Source organism: Lagenorhynchus albirostris, chromosome 17 (genome assembly GCF_949774975.1).
Source record: "Lagenorhynchus albirostris chromosome 17, mLagAlb1.1, whole genome shotgun sequence".
Taxonomy (NCBI): Eukaryota; Metazoa; Chordata; class Mammalia; order Artiodactyla; family Delphinidae; genus Lagenorhynchus; species Lagenorhynchus albirostris.
This window is the reverse complement of record NC_083111.1, coordinates 5592574-5615361: the sequence shown is the minus strand read 5'-3', so window position 1 is coordinate 5615361 and position 22788 is coordinate 5592574. Positions and strand designations below refer to the sequence as shown.

The 22788-nt window shown below is 42.5% G+C and overlaps 1 protein-coding gene across 5 annotated transcripts in view; it reads right to left on the bottom strand.

The window, feature by feature from the left end:
• FAM110B (family with sequence similarity 110 member B) overlaps positions 1-22788 on the bottom strand; it is a 129346-nt gene that overhangs the window by 90580 nt on the left and 15978 nt on the right. For 4 of the 5 annotated variants that reach the window (XR_009536457.1, XM_060128064.1, XM_060128063.1 and 1 more), the window contains exon 2: positions 6773-6868. The gene's annotated coding sequence lies outside the window, so the exon portion shown is untranslated. Of the gene's footprint in view, positions 1-6772; positions 6869-6989; positions 7032-22788 lie in introns of those variants that run through there. The other variant, XM_060128066.1, reaches the window with a different exon arrangement.

Here is a 22788-nt window from a genome sequence, read left to right as displayed (position 1 = left end):
AACATGTGCATTTGTCACTAAAATGTGTTTTAGCAATAAATCCTATGCCAACAAAGTTGCTGAAATAAGGACGGTAGAGAAAGGAAAAATCGTAAGTGGACATTTAAAGCCTCATTAAAACTGAGTTTACGAAACGCTGGTCCTGATCTGAGGGAGACACTAGAGCACCTAGGGCCCGGGAGCACCTGGTCTGGGCCTCTGAGTGTGTGTACATCAGTTTCTCTTTGAGTGTATCATTTTGGATGTTGGTAAAATGAAATGCTCAGAGAAAAGCAAACTGCTTCTGCTTGCCAGACAGTCAATAAATTGTCACAGAACACAGATGAATTTGCTCTGGGGACAATAATTTGTGCCCCAATCACGAGTAAGGAAAGGTAAATGTTTTGCAGGGAAAAAAAAAAAAAAAAGGAAAGGGACAACCCAAGGAGAGCTGAGGCAAGTCAAAGAAGAGGCGACCTTCAGAGAAGGAGACAGACTTCTCTCCAGGCCGCTTGGACCACGGTTAGAGGGCAGAGCAGGACCCAGTTCTGAAATCCCTGGTGTGCTTCCCTCGGCCCAGCAGACAGGCCTGGCTGCGCAGAGTCCATGACATAGAAATAACTTAATTATTATTTTAAAAACTGTGCAGAAAGAGTTCCAGGTAGTAAAATGCAAGACCAAGCAAACCCAACGTGAGCCCACATTGACAAGGCTTTCTCCAGGGATGGCGGGAAGTTCGAAAGGGAACAAGGAGCTGGTGACAAAGGCTTCTGTGCTCGTGGGGACACTGCCCGAGGTTCCCCGGGCACGCTTGGCCCCTGCCAACCAGCAAAGCAGTTGTTGAACACACCACATTCACTCAATTTCAGAATGACGAAAGCCTCTGCACTTTTAACCCGCCCCACTCGCAGGCAGCTCTCACAAGGAGTCATCCTCCCACCATTCCCAGGGCTCGTCTTCCCTTCCTGAAGCCAGGCCAGCGAGGAGGGGTCCTGGCATCGTTAACTGTTAACACAGCCAGGTGAACTGTGTCACCAAACTGGATGTGGGTCCACTTGCCCAAGGAGCAGCAAAGCCAGTCTACTGACACCAGGGTGCGATGAAGGAAAGTACAGCATTTATTGTAGGGCCAAGCAAGGAGAACGGGCAGCTAGTGCTGAAAAGCCCTAAAAGCCCTGATAGCTTTCAGGGGAGAGTTCTGAAAGACAGGGCGAGGGAGACAGTCACAGGGTGTGTGAGCAGCTCATGCTCAATTCTCTGAATGGTTGGTGGTGAGGTAACAGGGAGGTGTTTTGGGAAACTCGACCTTCTGGTTCCAACTGGTCTGGGGTCTGGGTGTTGGTGGTCAGCATGCAGTTACTTCTTCCACCTGGTGGGAGTTTTAGTCTCTGAAAAACAACTCAAGAATATGGCTCAGGATATTATCTATAAGCCCTTGAGGAGGAACTAAAGGTCCCTGACTTTGCTTTATGGCCAAACTATTATTATTTTGTCCTGCTTGACTGCTTTCCTTTGTTTCTGTGTTTTTAAAACTTCCTGATTAAATTTGTTCTTTGGAACTCAGGGAAAGTCTAGGAGGCTAAAGCTTTTTTACAAGTAAGAGACGGGGGCATGGGGGGTTCTGCCCCTGGGAAGGCCCTGCAGGGTCCTGCTCGGTTTCAAATGGACCCTAATCCCAGGCCCTGCAGGCAACACCCTGCAGGATTACCCCAGAAGGACACAGGGAAAACGCCAGTTCGTCAACACTAATGCAGGGCCGGTACGCTTTTTTCAGCTCCATCAGGGAACTTCTATCAGAAAATCTTAGTGGCTCTGTCGAATGTGAAATTTATAGAAATACGGGATCAGGTAACAACCCTGGCAGATTAGATTAACTGTGCACTTCTTAAGAGCAGGAGCCCTGCCTTCTCACATGGTACTGTGGATGCCCAGGACACATCTGCTAAGTGAACTATTCAAGGGGCAGACGCAACCACACGGCCACTTAGGAAACTCCTGGGTGTCAGCTCTGCTCCCAGAGCCCCCAGGTGAAGCACAGCTGTCCCTTACCGGGGTGCATATTGAAGGCTGATCACTTTCAGTATGATTTAATGCACTAGTTACTTTCCGTAAATATTTTAATTACATGAAGAATACCTATATTAATAACAATAGAAAAAGACATCTTTGTTGCATTCTTATAAATACATTAAATGAGGGCAACTGTCAAATGGTCTCAATTTTCTCCCCTGTAAAATAAGGAGTTAAAGTTAAACCTGCAACATCTTAAACACTCCAGGATTTCATATGGAAAATACAACACAGCTCTGAGTAAACAGCACAGACATCAGTGATGTCCTAGGGTTGATGGAGGGAGTGATGGCAGCTGTGCCACCTGATCCAGAGTGAGCAACACCTGAGATTTAAAATTTAAGTGAGAAGGGACTTCCCTGGCAGTCCAGTGGTTGGGACTCCGTGCTTCCACTTCAGGGAGCCCGGGTTCGATGCCTGGTCGGGTAACTAAGATCCTGCAAGCTGTGCGGTATGACCAAAAAAAAAAAAAAATTAAAAAACAAAATAAAATTTAAGTGAGAAAAAGCTATGACACATTTATGTGTCATCAGCAATCACAGAAAGAAGAATGACACGCTTTTTCAATACAATCGCCCTCCTAAAAGGACCTTTTGAAGATTAAGAAAGAAAAATTGGGTGAGTTACTAGGTCAGAACAATCTAGAATTCATTGGGTCCCATACAGCCTGCATCTCAAACCCAGACAGTCCCTGTCTGTGTCATGTTTTGGTGATGCCTATCTGCTCAGACAGAGACCAAAGAAAGAAGCATCCTTTGAGATAAAATGCAAACTGCAGGGTGGACACAGGGGAGGAAAATCAAGATAATGACACTTGGTGGCCCTGAATGACAGTGAAAAAGAGAGAAAAGAAATGTCTGCTTTCCAATTCTAATTAACTTAGGAAACAAGTCAGAACACATAGCCAAGAACAGTACTCATTGAAAAGAGACGCTACTAAAAAAATTTAAAAGACTATAAACTGCACTCCTCCTTAAAATGGAACATCATCTTTATGAATGAAGTGTGCATCTTAAATTGGAAACATTTTCGGTCAATAAAATAAACAAATTTTCCTTCAGAGAAGGAAAGCCAAATTACACTTTTGTGTACAAAAACCTGAAAAAGTGCTAAGTATTGGGTTTCTTTGCAAAGTATCATATGTACCAATTAGAAACATTTACTGTAGATAACAGGCTTTGCAGAAGGTTAATCAGAGCCTAGGATTAGAGACCAAGTTGGAGAAAAAAATTTTAACATACTTGTACCTTTATGCCGTGAATACATGAGAGGTCTATCAATTAAAATTAGCTTAATGATCTCAAAAAACCCTCAGAAAGCAAAACCTACCATCAGATGTTTTTCTCCTTTAACTCAACCGTAAAACAAGGTAAAAATAAATAAATAAAAGTATGGTTGGATATTAATCAGGGAAATCCAGTCAAGGAAAACCTAAATTTATATTACAGAAATTCAAAGACAGGACACTCAGTACTTGGAGAAAAAAAATTCAAAGTCTTAGGGTTTGAAGAACCGTATATAACTACATATTGAAATATACTCCTGCTTGAATGGTTTGCTCTTTGATGGTACTCAGGTCAGATCAATGCCAAAAGCAAATAAGGAGGCAAACTCAATGAGAGTTCAGACCAAATGTCACCTCTGGGGGTTGTGCGTCTGCAGGGGAGGGACCCACTCATCTATGCCACTCAGAGCAGCAACTCAACTACTCCAAGATTTGCAGAAACTTTCATTAAGCGCTGCTACAAATTTTGAGAAGTAGCTGTATTGTTTTTACTTGTTTATTCTCAGGACAAATCATAACCTATGTGCAACCATGTAACCAACTCGAATTTTTTAAGTTGTGCAGATTTCGAAAACAACAAAACCCAACCAACCTAATCAAAGAGGTTAATGTGTCCTGTTGGGAAGAGCACTAAGTAAGATCAGGAGTCACAGTGTGCGATTTCTATCGTAGGAATGAGCGCTGCAGATAAAAGACTAAGTCTTGATTTCAAAGAGAACATAAAACTTCTGCCTGAACCTGGGTCTCTACTGCGAAACACAATGGTTAGACTGTTCACTGCCACAAAGCAGTGATGCTAATAGAGCAGAATGTTTTCCTCCCAAGTTAGCTGAGAAAAGATAGAGCAAAGAACATCGACAAAACCCTCAAAGAGGTGGGTCTGAGTCAATATCAGAGATGCCTCACCACGGATCGGAACGGAGAGGCAGACTGGCCCTCCCCTGGGTGTGTTACATATGGAGAGCGTCATCGATCAGAATACAAGTCAGCAGCAGAAAGGGCAGGGGTGGCATTATTGCTCCAGCCTCCTTACTGATGGTAGCTGGACTTCTCATCAGGACCCCGGAAGAAGCCCAGGACTGCTCGGGAGCCACTGAGAGAGCAGGGACTGATGGGGCCTCAGTCAAGGTCTTTCTCCTAAGCAGGCAGGAGGCGGGGGTAGGGGAGAGGGCAGATGGGGAGGGAGGGCAGGAAGAAAGAAGAGACAGACTCCAGCCCACCAGCATCCTAAGCTCAGGACAGAACACGTGCTAGTTTCATTGCATTCAAAAACACACGAAATATCACCGCCCCACGGAAACGTCTTTATTTACGGTTTAAACTGTGTTACAGTAACATTTGAGGCAAATTTGAAAAGTCATCCTGTTCTCAGCATTCTAACAAAGGAGTTCCTGTGCTCCCATCCATCCCCTTGCCACTCCCAGCTTCACTGAGCAACCCGATGTCAGGCACAGGTGCAAAGATAACAAGGCAGGTCTCCACCTCCAGAAGGGCTCAAAAACCTTTGCTTTCTGAGGTGACTCACCGTCAGAAAAGAGAACATAATGTTCTCTTTTCTTTAAAAGATATTCTTAAGCCAAGTAATATCACTTGTTTCAAGTGTACAGAAAGGAAATGTGTAAAACAAATGGTAAGAAATTCTCCAATACACCATGGCTCAAATGTTTTTGGGGTTCAAAGTACAGGGAAAAGAATGTCAAAGTGTTTCCTACAAGCATCATTTAATTTAGCTATTGTAGAATCAACTGTTATTAGATTCCATTGGCTTCCCTTTTTATAGTTTTGGAACAACCATACAGCATGGGTGATAAAACACTAGGATTCTTCACGTTTAAAAGTGATGGAAGAAAGGTATCATCACCATCTAAAGAGAGAAACCGGAACAACTACACGTATGTATCATGATCACAGACAGGTGCTAATGGATTCTAATGCTATTCAACATCTATCATCTTCATTCTGAAGTTACTTTTAAAATTTCATATAAACCCCCAAAACACTGCCCTTTATATTTAAAAGATAAGAATATTGCTAAGAATAAAAGGATTATGGGCGTATGTAACTCTTAACTACTCACTCCAATGGCCAATCACAACCAAAACATTTATGAATTAACTTTTGTGACCAAAGTGTAGACAATGGTCTGATAAACTAAGGATGAGATTTTAGTTCATAACATAACTTGATATACATGCACCGCCTGGTTGACAAGCTGAACGGACAGCTGTCTGGGCCCCTCTACCCTTAGATGTTCGCCACACTTGGGGTCACAACGTCTGCCCTGTTCTGATCACATCTGCTGACAATGTTGTTGTTATTTTACCTTTTCACTGAGGACTGCCACAGGCGGAGAGTGCTGTGTGCCCAGCACCGCCTGTTTTGCACGCACCACCTCATTTAACACTTATAGTAACCACGAGAAATAGATATTATCACCTCTGTTCTGCAGAAGACGATAGAACAAAAGCTACTAACACGTATTAAATGTTTCCCACGTGCCACTCTACACAGCAACTCATCCTTCAATGCTCGCAACGATCCCATGATGTGGGCACTGCCATCATCCTGATGTGGCAGGTGGAGAAACCGAGGCATGGACTGTGAACAGCTTTCCAACATCACGTACATTACACACGGCCGAGTCCAGACGCGGACCCAGAGCCTCCTGTCACCAAAGCCACCAGCCCCAGGGAGTCTGGCTGTGTCCCACCTACGAGAAGAGCTCCAACAGCAGGTAGGAAGGGGGCAAGGGGTGGGTTGGCCAGAGCTGGACCCCCCCATCCACAAGCCAACTCATAAATCTGGCTGGGACCGTCCTCCCAAGTTTCCCTGGAAAAACTCGCTGTAAGGAAAATATGCCTGCCTCAAAGCTGGTACGGCTCCACTGTCCCTGGAGCTTCTGAGCGGCGTGCAAGCTGTCCCAGGATAGAGGCCTGGTCTGGACGATGCCCTATGTCCACCCAACGCTCATCGATCGCTTGGCTCCTATGGCCCACCAGGTGCCGGACCTCCCCAGGCTCTCAGTTATTGAGCAGAACGGGCCATGCATTTCATCAGAAGTGCATGTGTTTCACAGCCCAGGGGGAGCACTCTGGGGACAGCAAGGGGACAGGCGGAAGCCAGGCCAGCCTCAGCCAGGCCTGTTGGCACAGAGCTGGCGGGACGGCCCTTTTCAGAGGTGGTCCCTCCCATTCCTAACAGTGACCCCACAGGGCACACTCCACAAACGTTCGCTGAGTGAATACATGCAAATAAGGGGGAGGAGGGAGGAGAGGAGGGAAAGGCGGCAGCGAGGGAGGGGGTAAACAGGAGAGAAAAGGTGGGAAAACGAGGGAGGGGGACACCCGAATTCCGCTCAACAAATAAGGGGCTGTCGTTACTTTATGATCATCAGATGTATACACGAATGTAATAATACACTTTTTAACATGTAATTACCTCTGATTTCCCTTTCAGGCCGTAGAGTCTTGTTAACTTCCAAGTGAAGACTCAGAAAGGGCAGGAGAGGTGCCCTGGATGTCCAGTTGGAGATGGCTAAAATAAAAGAGCACAGATTATTATTATTCCGGAGAAGAGAAGTGATGAATTTTTCAAGTATCATTAACAAGAAACCGATTTTCACTGAGTAACAGGGACAGGGTATTTCCTAACATACCTGGGAAAGAACTGGGTCCAAAGCCTCTTTCCAATATAGCTGCTCTAGTAAACTTTAAATCGATTCAGAAAGAAGACAAAAATCAACTATAAGGTAGGCTATGTTTGTGCATTTAATGGAAAACGACCAAACGGGCCTGTGGGCTGCCACTAGCCCGGAGACCCCCGCAAGGCTCCGCCTCGCTCCAAGCTCGACATCCCCAGTGCAGCAGGGCATCCTTCCAATTCACAAAACCGCGCAGGAAATGATGCAGCCCTCTCAAAAGCAACTGCACAACTGCGGTGACAAAGAATATATTGTTTGTATTGCAGAAATTTTGTTCATGTTTGCAAGGGAATAAAATATTACAAGTTAGCATTTTCTCTTATCATGTCCTCCAAATGCAGTTCCTACCCGAGCTCACAAATACGTGCCTTGTTGTCCCGACTTTCTTTCTCCTGAAGCAAGGACAGCCCTGGGAGGTGACACTGCCCCACTTTTTGAGTATTTCATTTTTAGGAAGGAAATAATTAACACTGACCGGACACATACTCAGGTCCAGAAACAATGTGACTCCACTTTACAAAGGGGGCAAGAAACTGAGGTTTTTTGAGGAAAGTCGTGTCCCCAGGTCTGAGTGACACGTAGGTGTTCTCACTCTATTTGGAGATACTTAGATATGAAATCATGAAAGTGATTGTTACCTGGACATCTAGCAACTCAAGAAAATATGTTGGAAAACTTAACGTCTTAATGTCTTCTCCTCTAGCATCTGCTTTCGTTGGATGCCACGAGCCCGGATAACGACATCTTTTTTTACTTGACAGTGGAAGCCAGCAGACAGGGATGGGAGTTGCTCTGACTGTAAAAGTTGTGTGTTTTGTTGAGAGTTATTCATGTTTTGCATGGGTGTAGGAGTAACCAACAGTAAAATTCTTAAGGAGGCACTTGGGACTTCAACAGATGACGCCTGAGAACCACTTCATTAAGGTCGACACCAGCTTCCCAACCACCAGTAGCTCCTTTCTGGAGAGATGTGTAATGAACAGTGTGCAGGGGTGTAGGAGTCAGGAGGCAAATCTCGACCTAGATTTTGAATAGCTTCAAAAAAATAAAAAGCGAGCCTGAAAATGTCTACTTAAATAACCACTAAGACTGATAATTCCCACTCTCACGTTTAAAACTTTCAAAATAATCTACTTTCTCTTATTACCTAATGTTCAGCAAGAACGTGAAGCCAGAACTGGGGCTAAATTAAAATGAAATATAAACTCCAAGTTCTACGGCTCTTTTTGATTGTTTACTGCCTGCAATTTAAGATTGTATTTTATTTGCCTGATGAAATACGTGGGATTCCAGGAATTCAAATGAATAACATCATAGACATTTATAAGGACGTTAGAGAAATTTTAATCCAAAATATCTCTGGGCCCCATTTAAATTGGTTGTGAAAGGTTTGTATCTTACTACCTTGAAAACAGTATTTTTTGTTTTGTCCTAAAATTGTATGAAAAATTCCTTTTCATCTTTATCATTATTTTTGCCTTTTCCATCTCATACTTTGGAAGAGACAAAGTAACAAAGTGCTGAACTTTTACCCTAACAATTCAGAGACAGGAACGTTACACAATTATGATCGCGATGGGGAGTAACACCATATATGAAGAACTTCAGGGCTGGAATTATCTTCAAAGTTGTCATGTGACCTCAAAGCCATCCTAATAGAAATAATTCATAGCACATATTCTTTCAGTTGACTCATTTCAGAGCTGAAATGAAATGAAACCCCAGAGTGGTCAAGTGACCTCTCCAAGATCACACAGCGAAGCTGGTCCTAGATCTCAGATCTGCTAGGTGCCAATCCAGTGCTCTATTAGATCATAGTCTCCATATATAACTTCTTCAGGGCTCATAATTTCATCTATCTTTCTACACATCCATTATCCTACACAGCATGGACCCCCCTTGATGAGCCAACTCAACTTTATGTTAATACAAGACGCGGCTCAAAATGTTCTAGAACATACTCTGCCCTTGGCTCTATGCATACAGCTAGATTAAACCATTAAGGCCCATGAGAAATCTGAAACCAAATTTGGGATTCTCTTAGGATATCTAACCTAGAAACATCTACTCTACAAATAGATGTACCCCATCTTACTCATAGCCAAATCATCATCATAGCTTTGCTACAATATATTTTTTCAAGTGGATTTTTATAGATAGTTCTCAAGCAAAATGTAGGTATTCTACAGCTTACATTAGCAGTTTCTAAAGTAAGGATTTCAAGATAATTTACTATTAGATCCATCAGTTTAGACAGACTCTTATTCTCTAAAACTCTGGAATCATTCAATAGCCCTTAATTTACCCAGATCAGCAGCTTATCATCACCAACAGTCACTTGTTGACAATAATTTACAGTGTACAGTGGTAGGTGCAAGGGAACCAAAAAGCACGGAAGGATGTCCTTGCCTACTACAGGCAGCCGACTGGGGTCAATTAAGGGGCCTTCACAGTGGCACGGGAGTCGAGGCTTACGCACAATGGAAGCACACGTGTGACAGTAGGTTTAGAGAGGCAAGTAGTACCTTCACATGTGGTTTTCCCAGAGATTATGAGTTGACAGATTCAGTAAAAAGTACATGTAGCGAAGCAGGCAAGAAAAATTAAAATAGGCCAACAGATGACAAGAGATTTCCCTCTACACGCCCAAAAGAAGAAAGAAAAATGGTGCAGGACACAAAATACCCATTAAAAAGATTCCTTTCCTGAAAATATGTCAGCAACAAAATACCTCCCTTATAATTTTTCGTATTAACTCATTAATGGTATTAAAACTCAGTGCCCCAAAACAGCATCATGAAAAGAAAAAAAAAAAAGACAATCTGAATGAACACTTTCAACAAAGAAAACAAACAAATGCCAAGTAAGCACGAGGGCTCATCAACATAATTAGTCAGCAGGGAAATGCAAAATAAAACCTTAATGAGGGCCTCCCTGGCGGCGCAGTGGTTGAGAGTCCGCCTGCCGATGCAGGGGACACGGGTTCGTGCCCCGGTCCGGGAAGATCCCACATGCCGTGGAGCATCTGGGCTCGTGAGCCATGGCCGCTGAGCCTGCGCGTCTGGAGCCTGTGCTCCGCAACGGGAGAGGCCACAACAGTGAGAGGCCCGTGTACCGCAAAAAAAAAAAAAAAAAAAAAAAAACTCTTTGATACATTAATTGGGAAATACTTCTTAAACATCCACAAGACTACCTCCTAGTCCACTGGACATGCTTAGCTATGATGTAAATAAAGATATAAAACAGGCTTATCACAGTTACAGCTAATCCGAGGTTTAAAATGACTAAAATGTTATATAAAAGAATCATGACTCCAAACGTGTGACGATGGAACAATTTCCTAATACTAATGTCAAATATAGGTCAAAAGAACCCAAATTGCATTCATTCAACAACTATTTCCTGAAGGGCTACCGTGTATTAGTCACTAAGCTAGATGGAAAAAGGCACCAGGATTGAGTAGGAAAGAGCCCTTGACCTTACAAAGTTCATCATCCAAAAAATGTAAGTAATGCGCTCCACGGAAGTTATGAACTCATCAGTCTGGAAAAGACCTACCAGTTTATTTTCCAGCTCTTAGCTACAGCATAAATTCTAGTGAAGTTACAGGCTGAACTACGAGAAGTACTGAATTCCGTGCAGATATACACAAGTACTACTCTGCTCTACACTGGTCAGCTGGTGCAGGGGTGTGGGTAATGTTCTATCGTGCTCTGGACGTACTCCTCACAAACCCCCTTCCGAAGGCCAGCTTAGGTGCCTGAATCTTCTGTAGTGTTGCCCCCCACCCCAGAACCCCGCCACACGTCGAAGATGATGCCTGAGCCTGGAACTACCCAGTACCTATGACACAATCCAGGCTGGTAAGAGTGTTGAGTACTCCCAGACCTGGACAGCTGAGGCTCAGACAGTTAGGGAGGGGACCTAGAAATATTTCAGTTAACTGAGGAAGTGCCTGGCGGGGGGTGGAGGGTGGAAGGCAGACCGTCCTACAGGAGAAGAGACATCATTCTGAGTGGCAGGGGTTACAGAGGCAAATGTGGTTCATGATAAAAGCATTCCAGCCTTGAACAACCTCAAATTTGAACAGAGTGCCTCCTAAGTTAGGGAGACCCGGCAGCAGCAAGTTTGCTGGACTGAAAATGTAGCCACACTCTCGTCCTCATACTTCCTCATGATGAGGCACCTGGATCGCTATCAGCACCTCACAACCCGTCTCCCAAAGCCCAGATTGTCAGCCTTCCACGTGGCAGCAAAAATGATCTTTTAATATCAGATTAGGACCATGCCGTTCCATCCTCCCACCCCTGCCCGCTCCCTCAGCGGCTCTCCATCACCCCCACTCAGCCTTAGCAGCTCAGACCACCCCTCCTTCGAGAAGCATTTTCTGGACCTCTCCATGCTTTTACTACTTTGTCCTCTCCATGCCCATGGTGCCTCACCCACCTCCATGCAAACGTTCACCCCAGGTAGAAAGATGAGTCATGGCTGTATCTCCCTGATAAACCATAAACTCTGCCTGGTTATCTCAATCCCTAAGACTTAAACCCTAGGCTCCCAGGATGTGACACTTCATAGATATTTCTGAATGAGTCAGGGATTTTAAGGTAATCCAGTTCTGCATGTCCTGTCCGATCTTATACCCACTGGCAGCATATCAATGTGGGTTATTCCGCTGGTATAGAGTAAGTCAGGGCAAATGTTCCATCATCTTGGGGCTACAGAAGATGGAGATGGGCTCCTCTCTAAGGAATCCAGGCAGCCTTAGTCGGGATACATCACTGGAACCAAAGTGATTACCTGACGGATTCTCTTGAGTATTCTTCAATTGGCTGGGTTCAATCCTGCTTTCACACCTTCACTAATCATGTGACCCTGAGTAAGTAAACCTCTCAAAGCCCAGATTTCCTGGTCTGAAAATGGAGATAACTGTGGCCCTTACCTCAAAGGGTCACTGCAAAGATGAAATGCCGGAGTATCACAGAGGAGTTAACAAAGGCGTCAGTACATGGCGCTCACCTCACTAAATGGGGGCTGATCGCTAAGCAACCTCTTTCTGCCCACTTTTCGTCAACAAATGGAAATAATACCTACTTTGGAGTAAGATGTTTCAGCAAAAATGTGTAAAAACACCAGGCACAGGGGAGTCACTTGATTATGAATCACTGATTTTCAAACAGTCTAGAAATTTACCTTTTACTTCCAAAAAGGCAGGATTATACAACTAGAGACATCTTCTTGAGGTTCATACTAAAAAGACCATAATCACCTCACTGTCATGCTCTTCACGTGCTGTGAATTCACCTTGAAAAGAGGGCTTTCATGTGCTCCAATAATTCATTTATTTGGACTGAGTTGAAACAGATCCTCTATTTCTCTAGGCTTTTTTTTTACAAAAAGAAGTATACTGAAGTTTCATTAAATTCACTCAGATGTATCCCATCACTTTTGTTCATTGATTCTTCAGACACAGTAACACTTAGCAAACCCACATATATCCAAGATAGAAATTTCTGGAGAATGTCATAATGGAAAAACCTGTAAAACGCTTACGCTGGTGTCATGACGTTTTTATTTTCAAGAATAAATTCACCTGGTTCTAAATAATACATTTTTAAAAAGAGTGTTGCACACCTCAAATGTTCATTTTTAACACTCTTCAAAATGGGACTCTGACACACAGCTTATTATACAAATACATGTTTTTTTTAAATTTTGGATTATATTGTACATACTGGGTTTTTTATTTTATTTTATCTATTTTTGGCTGTGTTGGGTCTTCGTTGGTGCGCGTGGGCTTTCCCTAGTTGCAGCGAGCGGGGTCTACTCTTTGTTGCGGTACACAGGCTTTTCATTGCAGTGGCTTCTCTTTGTTGCGGAGCACAGGCTCTAGGCGAGCGGGCTTCAGTAGTTGTGGCACGCGGGCTCAGCAGTTGTGGCTTGAGGGCTCTAGAGCGCAGGCTCAGTAGTTGTGGAGCACGGGCTTAGTTGCTCCGTGGCATGTGGGATCTTCCTGGGCCAGGGCTCGAACCCGTGTCCCCTGCATTGGCAGGCGGACTCTTAAGCACTGCACCACCAGGGAAGCCCCAAATACATGTTTTTTTGTTGTTGTTGTTGTTGTTTTTTGCGGTACGCGGGCCTCTCACTGTTGTGGCCTCTCCCGTTGCGGAGCACAGGCTCCAGACGCGCAGGCTCAGCGGCCATGGTTCACGGGCCCAGCCGCTCCGCGGCATGTGGGATCTTCCCGGACCAGGGCACGAACCCGCGTCCCCTGCATCGGCAGACGGACTCTCAACCACTGTGCCACCAGGGAAGCCCAAATACATGTTTTTAAACCTAGCATGGTATTAACTGGTTACAACCCAATTACGAATATTGTCATTTTCCAGGGTTTTAATGATTCTGAGTCAGTAGCTGGAAATAATATCTCATGTAGAAGAGATTAGTAAAATAACAAAGCAAACGGAGTTTATAGTGGTTCCAGACTAAATACCAGCAGCAGCTGGGCGGGACTGTTATTTAGATGCAGGAACCTGAATGTAAACAAGAGTGATCTTGCCATATTCTGTGGGACTAATACGCTACTCTGGGAAGAAAGAACAGAGGAGCTTCCTTCCTTAAAAATTTTCAAACCTGTACAACACCAGAGATTTCCCAAATCCAAAATATATTAAGAGAGATTTTCTTTTTGGTCAGCACGGTTCTTCCAAAGTCACTGTACTTCTCATACCATTTACAAAAACAAACTCAAATTGGATTAAAGACCTAAATGCGAGACCGGAAACCATAAAACTCCTGGAAGAAAGTCTAAGCAGAACACTCACTGACATGAGTTGTAGCAATATTTTTTGATCTGTCTCCTTGGGCAAAGGAAACAAAAGCAAAAATAAACAAATGAGACCTAATCAAATTTAAAAGCTTTTGCACAGCAAAGGAAACCACCGAAGAAACAAAAAAGACAACTTCCTGAATGGGAGATAATATTTGCAAATGATAATCTGATAAGGGGTTAATATCCAAAATACATAAGTAGCTCATACAACTCAATATCAGAATAACAGACAACCCAATTAAAAAGCGGGTAGAAGAACTGAATAAACATTTTTCCAAAGAAGACATACAGATGGCCAACAGGTACATGAAAAGGTGCTCAACATCACTAATCAACAGGCAAAGACAAAGCAAAACCACAGTGAGATGTCACCTCACACCTGTCAGAGTGGCTATCATCAAACAGACCGTAAATAACAAATGCTGGCAAGGATGTGGAAAAAAGGGAACCCTTGTGCACTGCTGGTGGGAATGTCAACTGGTGCAGTCACTATGGAAAACAGTATGGAGGTTGCTCAAAAAACTAACAAAACAAAGTTACTATTCTTCTTTACCCAGCAGACACCATTGTAGAAAACATGTATTTTGTAGTTACTCAAATTTTGATGTGCAAAATCCCTTACTAACCTACATTATGAAAAATATTTCTTTCAAGAAAAAAACATCAGAATAAGGAACTCACGACAACCTAAGGCAGAAAGCATTTATCTCATCTGGAGGCTGATCTTTCATTTTTTTTTCAATTTTTCTATTGCGCTAAATACATAGAACACAAAATTTACCATCTTAACCATTCGTAAGTGTACAGTTCAGTGGTATTAAAGACATCACAATGCTATACAACTATCACCACCATCCATTTCCAGAACACTTTTTATCTTGCAGAACTGAAACTCTAGACCCATTAAACAATAACTCCCCATTCCCCCTCCCCCAGCCCCTGGCAACCACCATTTTAATTTCTGCCTCAGTAGTTCATATTAGTGGAATCATATGGTATATCTTTTTGTGATTGGTTTATTTCACTTAGCATGAAGGCTTCAAGGTTCATCCACGTTGTAGCACAGGTCAGAATTTCTTTCCTTTTTAAGGCTAAATGTTATTGCATCATGTGTATCGACCACGTTTTGATTAGTCATTCATCCTTTGATGGACACTTGAGTTGCCTCCATATTTTAGCTTTTGTGAATAATGCTGCTATGAACGTGGGTGTACAAATATTTCTTCAAGACCCTGCTTTAGATTCTTTTGGGTATATACCCAGCAGTGGGATTACTGGGTCCTATGATAATTCTACTTTTATCAATTACATTTTTTAAATGACTATCTATTAAATAAATCACTATGTTCCTTGAAAAACAAAAATAGAAATTACGTGATATTATTTAAATACCCCTAGAATATCATGCCAAGAAATTTTGTCAACAAATTTCTGTTTCTCTGCTATGATTATAAACTGGCAATTTTCCATCCTCCTGGGCATCTCTAAATACCAAATAAGAGAGAGCGTTGATGAGATTAAAGTTTTCTCTTTTTTTTTTTCTTAAAAAATTAGCCTCTATAGTATAGTCAATGTTGGACTACAGGGGCTCCAAGTATCACTTAAGCTGTTTGAAAGACACACACTCCTTATGCTCACTGAGCACATGGGCACAGCTTTCCCACATTATTTTTTGGTCCTCAAGAGAACAAACCTGTTTCACAGCCCTGAGGTTGGGGGCTCTCCTGTCTAGGTGAGACATGGAACTGGAGTCCCCTTCAAGCGCTTTCCAGAGCACGTGGCAATGATTTCAGGCCGAAGATTCTCTACTTGTAGCTTTCTCTAAAAACAAAGCTATTCATCTCATTAACAAGCAAGTGGAGAACACTGCCAACATCAACACTGGTATCTTCTGCTCTCCTACAAAAATTCAGCATAATATCAATACAATGTAATACAATCTATGGGCGCTTTTTTGTGAACACTTAAGCAGGGCTTTACTGAGGCATCCTGTTTTATAGTATTACACTTCTTTAATCTGGGAAAATACATATAACATAAAATTTACCACTGTAACCATTTTTAAGGATATAGTTCAGTGGCATTAGGTACATTCACACTGTTGTGTGACCGTCACCACCATCCGTCTCCAGAACCCTTCATCTCGAAAAATGGAAATTCTGTACCGGTTAAGTACTAACTTCCCATTCCCCTGTCCCCCAGTCCCTAGCAACCACCACTCTACTGTCTGCCCCTAGGAATTGGACTATTCTAAGTACTTCCTGTAAGCGGGATGGTACAGTAGTGGTCCTTCTGTGACCGGCTCACTCCGGTCAGCGCCATACCCTCCGGGTTCATCCATGGGGTAGCGGGTGTCTAATGGGCACCTCTTTACTTTTCATGTCACAGGAAAACAGCTTCAGGATAGAAAGGCAGAGTCAGGTGCTCTTCACCTGTGAAGCCCTAAGAATGGACGGGCTAAATGTACACCACTGTGGTTATGACAAGAAGAGCCTGACCGCAAAGGCCCCCTCCCGAACGACGAGTGTCGCCAGCCCTGCAGAAGGCTGCTGTCAGCCCCCTTCTCCCTGGTGCAACCCTCAAACCTTCAGCACTGCCCCCCAGCATGTGAGCAAGGGGAGGTGTGAGCCAGGCTACCGGCACGGCTGTAAAATAAGTCAGGGTGAAGTTTCACCGAGGACCGAACTTTTCGTCTTCAGTGTCTGCTATAGGCTACCTTTAGGGCTTTGAGAAATGAACGTCAACAGGAAGGACTGGCAGGTAAAGTGGGACGCTATGAGTAAACATCACACTAATGGCTCCGTTACATTTAAGGCAGTTCTGCTATCTTAATGGCAATACTAAATGGCATGGTAAGAAATACGGCTTGCTCCATAAAATAGGGCATTTAGTATGTGATCGTTTGTAGCATTTTTTGGCTGTTTGGCTCTTTTATGTAAGCCTTACTTTTCTAACTAAATTGTATGTTTCACAAACAGTCTTTGAATTCTTTTATGTCCATCATGTTCTACTCTCAAATCAATGTCCACAATAAAGTAGGTGTTAGATTAAAATATTATGGGCTGATCAAAAGGAACTGATAGGACAATCTAAAACATAAAAAATAAATTGATTAATCATCAAATAAAGTGGTTAAACCAGGTAGTATTTATATCTTGGTGGTTAAAGGTATACTTGTTCTGAATTAAATGGCAATATGTTTAACACCACTGACTTGGAACCTGAAACATGGTAAATAATCCATCACCTTTAAACCATTAGTAGTAGGACCATTATTGCAATGGACTGAATGTGTTCCCCCCAAATTAAAATGTTAAAATCCTAAACCCCAATGCGATGGCATTGGCAGGTGATTAGGTCGTGAGGATGGAGCCCTCAGGAATGGGATTAGTGCCCTTATAAAAGAGACCCCAGAGAGCTTCCTTGCCCCTTCTGCCAAGAAAGGACTCAGAAACAAGATTGTTGTCTATGAACGAGGAAGCCAGCCTTCATGATACACGGAATCTGCTTGCACCTTGATCTTGGACTTCCCAGTTGCCAGAACTGTGAGAAGTAAATGTCTGCTGGGCAAGCCACCCAGTCTGGGAAGCCCCCCAAAGAGACCACGACAGCTATGAATGCACTTTATGCCCATATCTTTAACTCTTCCTGTTCTCTGACCTACATTTGATTAGGCAATTTCATAACTGAAAAGGAGTTTGTCTCAGGGCAAGTCCTAGAGAACAATGCTTGATTTTATTTTTTATTCCCTTTCAGATATCCTGTTCTGTTGGCAGTTATCTGTAACCAGCAGTGGCCCATTAGAATAACACAGATATCACAAATTTTAGTCTCCAGAAAAGGAAAAATTAGAAGAATGTCACTCAATACATTCAATTGGGTACTGATCTTCTGCCACTGCTTTCCATGGGTCAACCCAGGGCCACAGGGCAAGGGAACTCACTGATGGACTTCATACTTTCAGGCATTTACAGCCATAAAAGGAAACGAAATCGAGTTATTTGTAGTGACGTGGATGGACCTAGAGTCTATCATACAGAGTGAAGTAAGTCAGAAAGAGAAAAACAAACACCATATGCTAATACATATATATGGAATCTGAAAAAAAGAAAAAAAAGGTTCTGAAGAACGTAGAGGCAGGACAGGAATAAAGAAACAGACATAGAGAATGGACTTGAGGACACGGGGAGGGGGATGGGTAAGCTGGGATGAAGTGAGAGAGTAGCATGGACATATACACACTACCAAACGTAAAATAGATAGCTAGTGGGAAGCAGCCGCATAGCACAGGGAGATCAGCTCGGTGCTTTGTGACCACCTAGAGGGGTGGGCTACGGAGGGTGGGAGGGAGACGCAAGAGGGAGGATCTATGGGGATATATGTATATGTATAGCTGATTCACTTTGTCATAAAGCGGAAACTAACACACCACTGTAAAGCAATTATACTCCAATAAAGATGTTAAAAAAATGCATGTATGACTTCCATTTCCAGTTAAGATACAGGACACATGAAAGGCCTTTGATCTCATGGTAACAAGAAATTTCACCTGGACAAAATGAAAACATACTTTTCTATGAGTCTAGGAAAGAGGAATAAATATAAAGGAGACTTAATGATCCTAATTTCAACAAGAAAAAAAGGCCTTCGCTGGCGAGCTGAAAGCCCATGGAGGTTCCGTATCTGAGGGCTGTGCCCTGCCAGCCTGGATCAGGGGAGGAGGAGCCCTCAGAGAGACTTGGCAGGTACAGGAGGGACAGACAAGCCTGACACAACAGTGGGAACTGCAAGGAGAGACTGGAATCTGCAAGAACAACAAGTGAAAAGCAAATCACCTTTCCTAGTAAGTCTGCCCCAACCCCCAAAATTATCTGAGAAAGTAACGGTATAAAGTTTAGAAAACAGAGAGAAACCACACAGCCTATACATTCTTATAATGCTTCCATCTCTGAAACCAAAGGCAAATCAAAAATAGCTAAAACTGTAGTCCTACCCTCTCCAAGCTGAAATACTGACAAAGATGAAAAAAGCAGATTAGGTGAACTCAAACTAGTTAGAAGTGTAACTCTGACTTTAGCTCGATTCTGAGGGATCTGAATGTCCACTTCTCACTCCACCCTTGCACTCTCCGACAAGTGAAACAAAATATTATACTTCAATCTATTACTTTATTCACAACCCCGGGCATTCAAGTTTTAAAATTACAAAACATATAAGTAAATAGGAAGCTGTGATCGATAATTAAGAATTAACACAGTTAATAAGAACAGACTCTCAGATGACCCCATTAATGAAATTAATAGTTAGTACTTTAAAAGAACTATAATAAATATGTTAAAGAATTTATAGGAAACTAAGTATATAATGGGAAAAGAGACTGATTATTTTAGGATACAAAAGAAACTCTAACATAGAACTAAATAAAAATCTAGGACTAAAAATACAATATTTGAAATTAAAAATGTACTGGATAGACTTGCTAATTGGACATTGCAAAAGAACAAGTCAGTAACCTTACATTTTCCAAATTAAACAGAGAAAAAGAAAAGGAGAAAATGGACTAAGTATCAGTGACTTGGGAATCAGTATCATTTATTGTGATAAAAAATATGGTAATTAGAGAAGAAGAAAGAGAACAATAGGATTACAAATATTTGAAGAAATGTGAATAAAATGTACCAAATTTGATAAAATCATCCCACCAACCCAAGAAGCTCAATGAATCCCAGGTAAATACAAGGAAAACCAGACCTAGGTACATCATAGTCTAACTGTTGAAAATAAAACACAGAAAGAAAAAACTTTTAAAAAGCGGCAGGGGTGGGGTGAAGACACACTAGGAACAAAGATAATGGTGGCCAACTTCTCATCAGGGACAAGGGAAGCAGAATGGAACAGCATAGTTAAAATGCTAAGAGGAAAAAAAAAGCTACCATCCTAGAATCCTATACGTGGCAGAATTACCCCCCCAAAAATGAAGGCAAATTAAAGAAGTTTCCTGTTAAATGAAAGCTGAACACTTTGTTACTAGCAGACCCACATTACAATAAATGATTGAAAAAGTTCTTCAGGTTGAAGGGAAATAGTACCAAATGGAAAAACTCACATATACAGGAAGGAATGAAGAACACAGAAATGATAAATGTGGGGATAGATGTAAAAAGGTATCTTTTTTAAAACTTTTTTTAAAAAAGGTAATTGGCTGTAAAGCAAAGCATAATAATATATTGTGGAGTTTATAGCATATGTAGAAGTAAAATATATAACAACAGCACAAAGTAGGGGAAGAAAGTAAATGGAAATATATAGTAGCAATATTCTTAGATTAAATGTTAAGTAGTAATATTAATTCAGTGTAGACAATGATTTTATATGTATGTATATATACCCCTTGAGCAGCCAGTAAAATATAAAACCAAACCTTGGCTAAAAAGCCAAGGAGGTAAAATAAAATACTAAAAAATACTTGATTAATTCAAAATGAGGCAGGAAAGAAGAAAAACACACATCAGACAAACAGAATACAAATAATGAGAGCAGACTTAAAATCAGCCATATCAATAATTATATTAAATGTAAATGGAGAAAATCCTCAATTAAAAGGGAGAGTTTGTCAAGACTGGATAAAAAAGCAACATCTAACTATATGCAATTTATAAGAAACATCCTTTAAGTATAAAAACCAGGTAAGTCAAAAATAAAAGAATACAACATATATATTTATAAAATATAGTAATGTGATATATACTATATCATGATATATATCATGGTGCATGACTATGTGTATATCCATAGGTATCTGTGTCTATATATCTAGAGATACACAGATAGATATAGATAGATATCATGCACCACGAATCATAAAAACTGGTATGGCTACGTTAAGATCAGAAAAAGTAGACTCCAAGACAAGAAGCCTCCCCAGAGATAAGGAGGGCACATTACATAACGATGAATCAATTCAACGCAAAGACATTAAGATTTCTAAATGTATATGCACCTAATATAGAACCTCAAACTAAATAAAGCAAAAATTTACAGAACTAAGGAGAGAAATAGACAAATCCACAATCATAGTTGGATAGCTGGAGATTTTCAGCTCTCATACAATGACTGATAGAAGTAGACCAAAAAAAATTGATAAGGGTATAAAAATATGAATATATTGGTTTGAGCATTTAGAAACATAATCATTAACTAGTGTTCTTTTCTAAATAAACTTGAAATACAGAGCAATCCTTAACACCAAAGTACCTTTTAAAAACAATTCTTAGGAATTTACTCTTTACCGTTTTCTCTAGTTCTAAGGAAACCCAGGACATTAATGCTGGTCTGGGCTCTTGTGTTCAGGTATTTCTCAGCTTTTGGTTCCAGTATACGTATCAAATACCTCATTAGCACCTTTCAGCTATTCACTCAAATGAAATATCAAATCAAACCAAACGACAAATACCAAATCAAATCAATTATCAAAAATCAAATGGTGTGTTGCTTTCCACGATACTGAAGCTTATGGGTATCTTCTTTCACAATTTATTTTTTAGAAACTTTAGAAATCTTTTGGAAGAAAATACTCCTGTAATGTCACTCAGAATTTTCCCAATAAATCCTTTGGTCTTCATGCCTCTCAACCCATATATAACTTCCCCTCTCCCTCAATTCTCCCACCCACACTGAGACAAAGTCCCAGCCTAAAGCATAGCTAGGCTCTCGACTCCACCAATTCTCAGTGCCCCCCAAGGCCTTTCCCCTACAGATAAGTAACTCTAAGGTGGAGCTGGAACTCTTTGTTTTAAACATGTGCCTCGTGTGATTCTTATGAAAAATCAGTTTGCATTTAACTCTACGTTTTCACATGGAGGCATAGGAACCCTCAGCCGGTGCTCACCAGCCACGCGAACGGGTGCAAGTCTATTCACCTCCCTCAACCAGCCTCTCCTCTGCAAGATGGAGACATGTCCACCTCGCGGGAGTAAGGGGCACGGTGCAAAGCCTTCAACCTTGTAGGTGCTCAGTCCTTAGTCAAAGGAATGACGAGACAATGCACACGATGAACAATGTGACCACGCATCCACGCTGTGCGGCTCGGAAGCGCGGAATTACAGGATGAGGTGCAAGCCCTGCACCTGCCGTGCTAGGTTCCTCCGTTCCCCGACTCCTTCTGCAGCTCGAGCATTTCACCTCACACAGCAAATCTAGACTACCGGAAGCACCTCAGGCTTGCTCTGCCATTTCACGCCTTAACCCCTTGACTTGGTCCTACCTACCTGGCTAGAATTTCCCTCTGAGTCTCTCCCCGACCAATGGCCTTCCGCCAGCCCATCCCTTCATCTACCGAACACCCACCTTTCCCTAAGAGGTAGGAAGATCTGACTGGGCCCAGATGGGACCCTCTTCAGGAAAGCCTCCCTGAGCTGGATCCCTCCCACACCTGCGCATCTGCTCAGGGCATCGCCTCATCGGGGGCACGGAACGTGGTGCCTGGCACTTCCTGGCACAAGGTGGCACCTCAGGACAAACACGTGGAGATGGGCAGCGAACCAGTCTGGGACACTGCGAAGGACCACCCGTCTGGCGTTTCCCTGGCCAAGAGGTGGACCTCTAACCAAAACAGTTCAGAGAGTGCTGGGAAAGGTCCCAGGTGAGGGTGAACCCAGCTCTCCCGACCCACCTAGAGCAGCATCAACCCACCTGCCACCCAGCTGGGCCACCTCGGATGCAGCTCCTCCGGGCCCTGTCCCACCTCCAGGTGACTGTGGACCCGGCAACCCCCTAGACACCCGAATGCCACAGAAATGTGAAGATGGGAAACCTTTATCATTTGGGGACGCTACGTTTTGGGGTCACTCATTATGCAACAGTAGATAATACAGATTTCACTTCAACTCCTAGTGTTCTTTTTGCCCAGTGTAATCATTTATC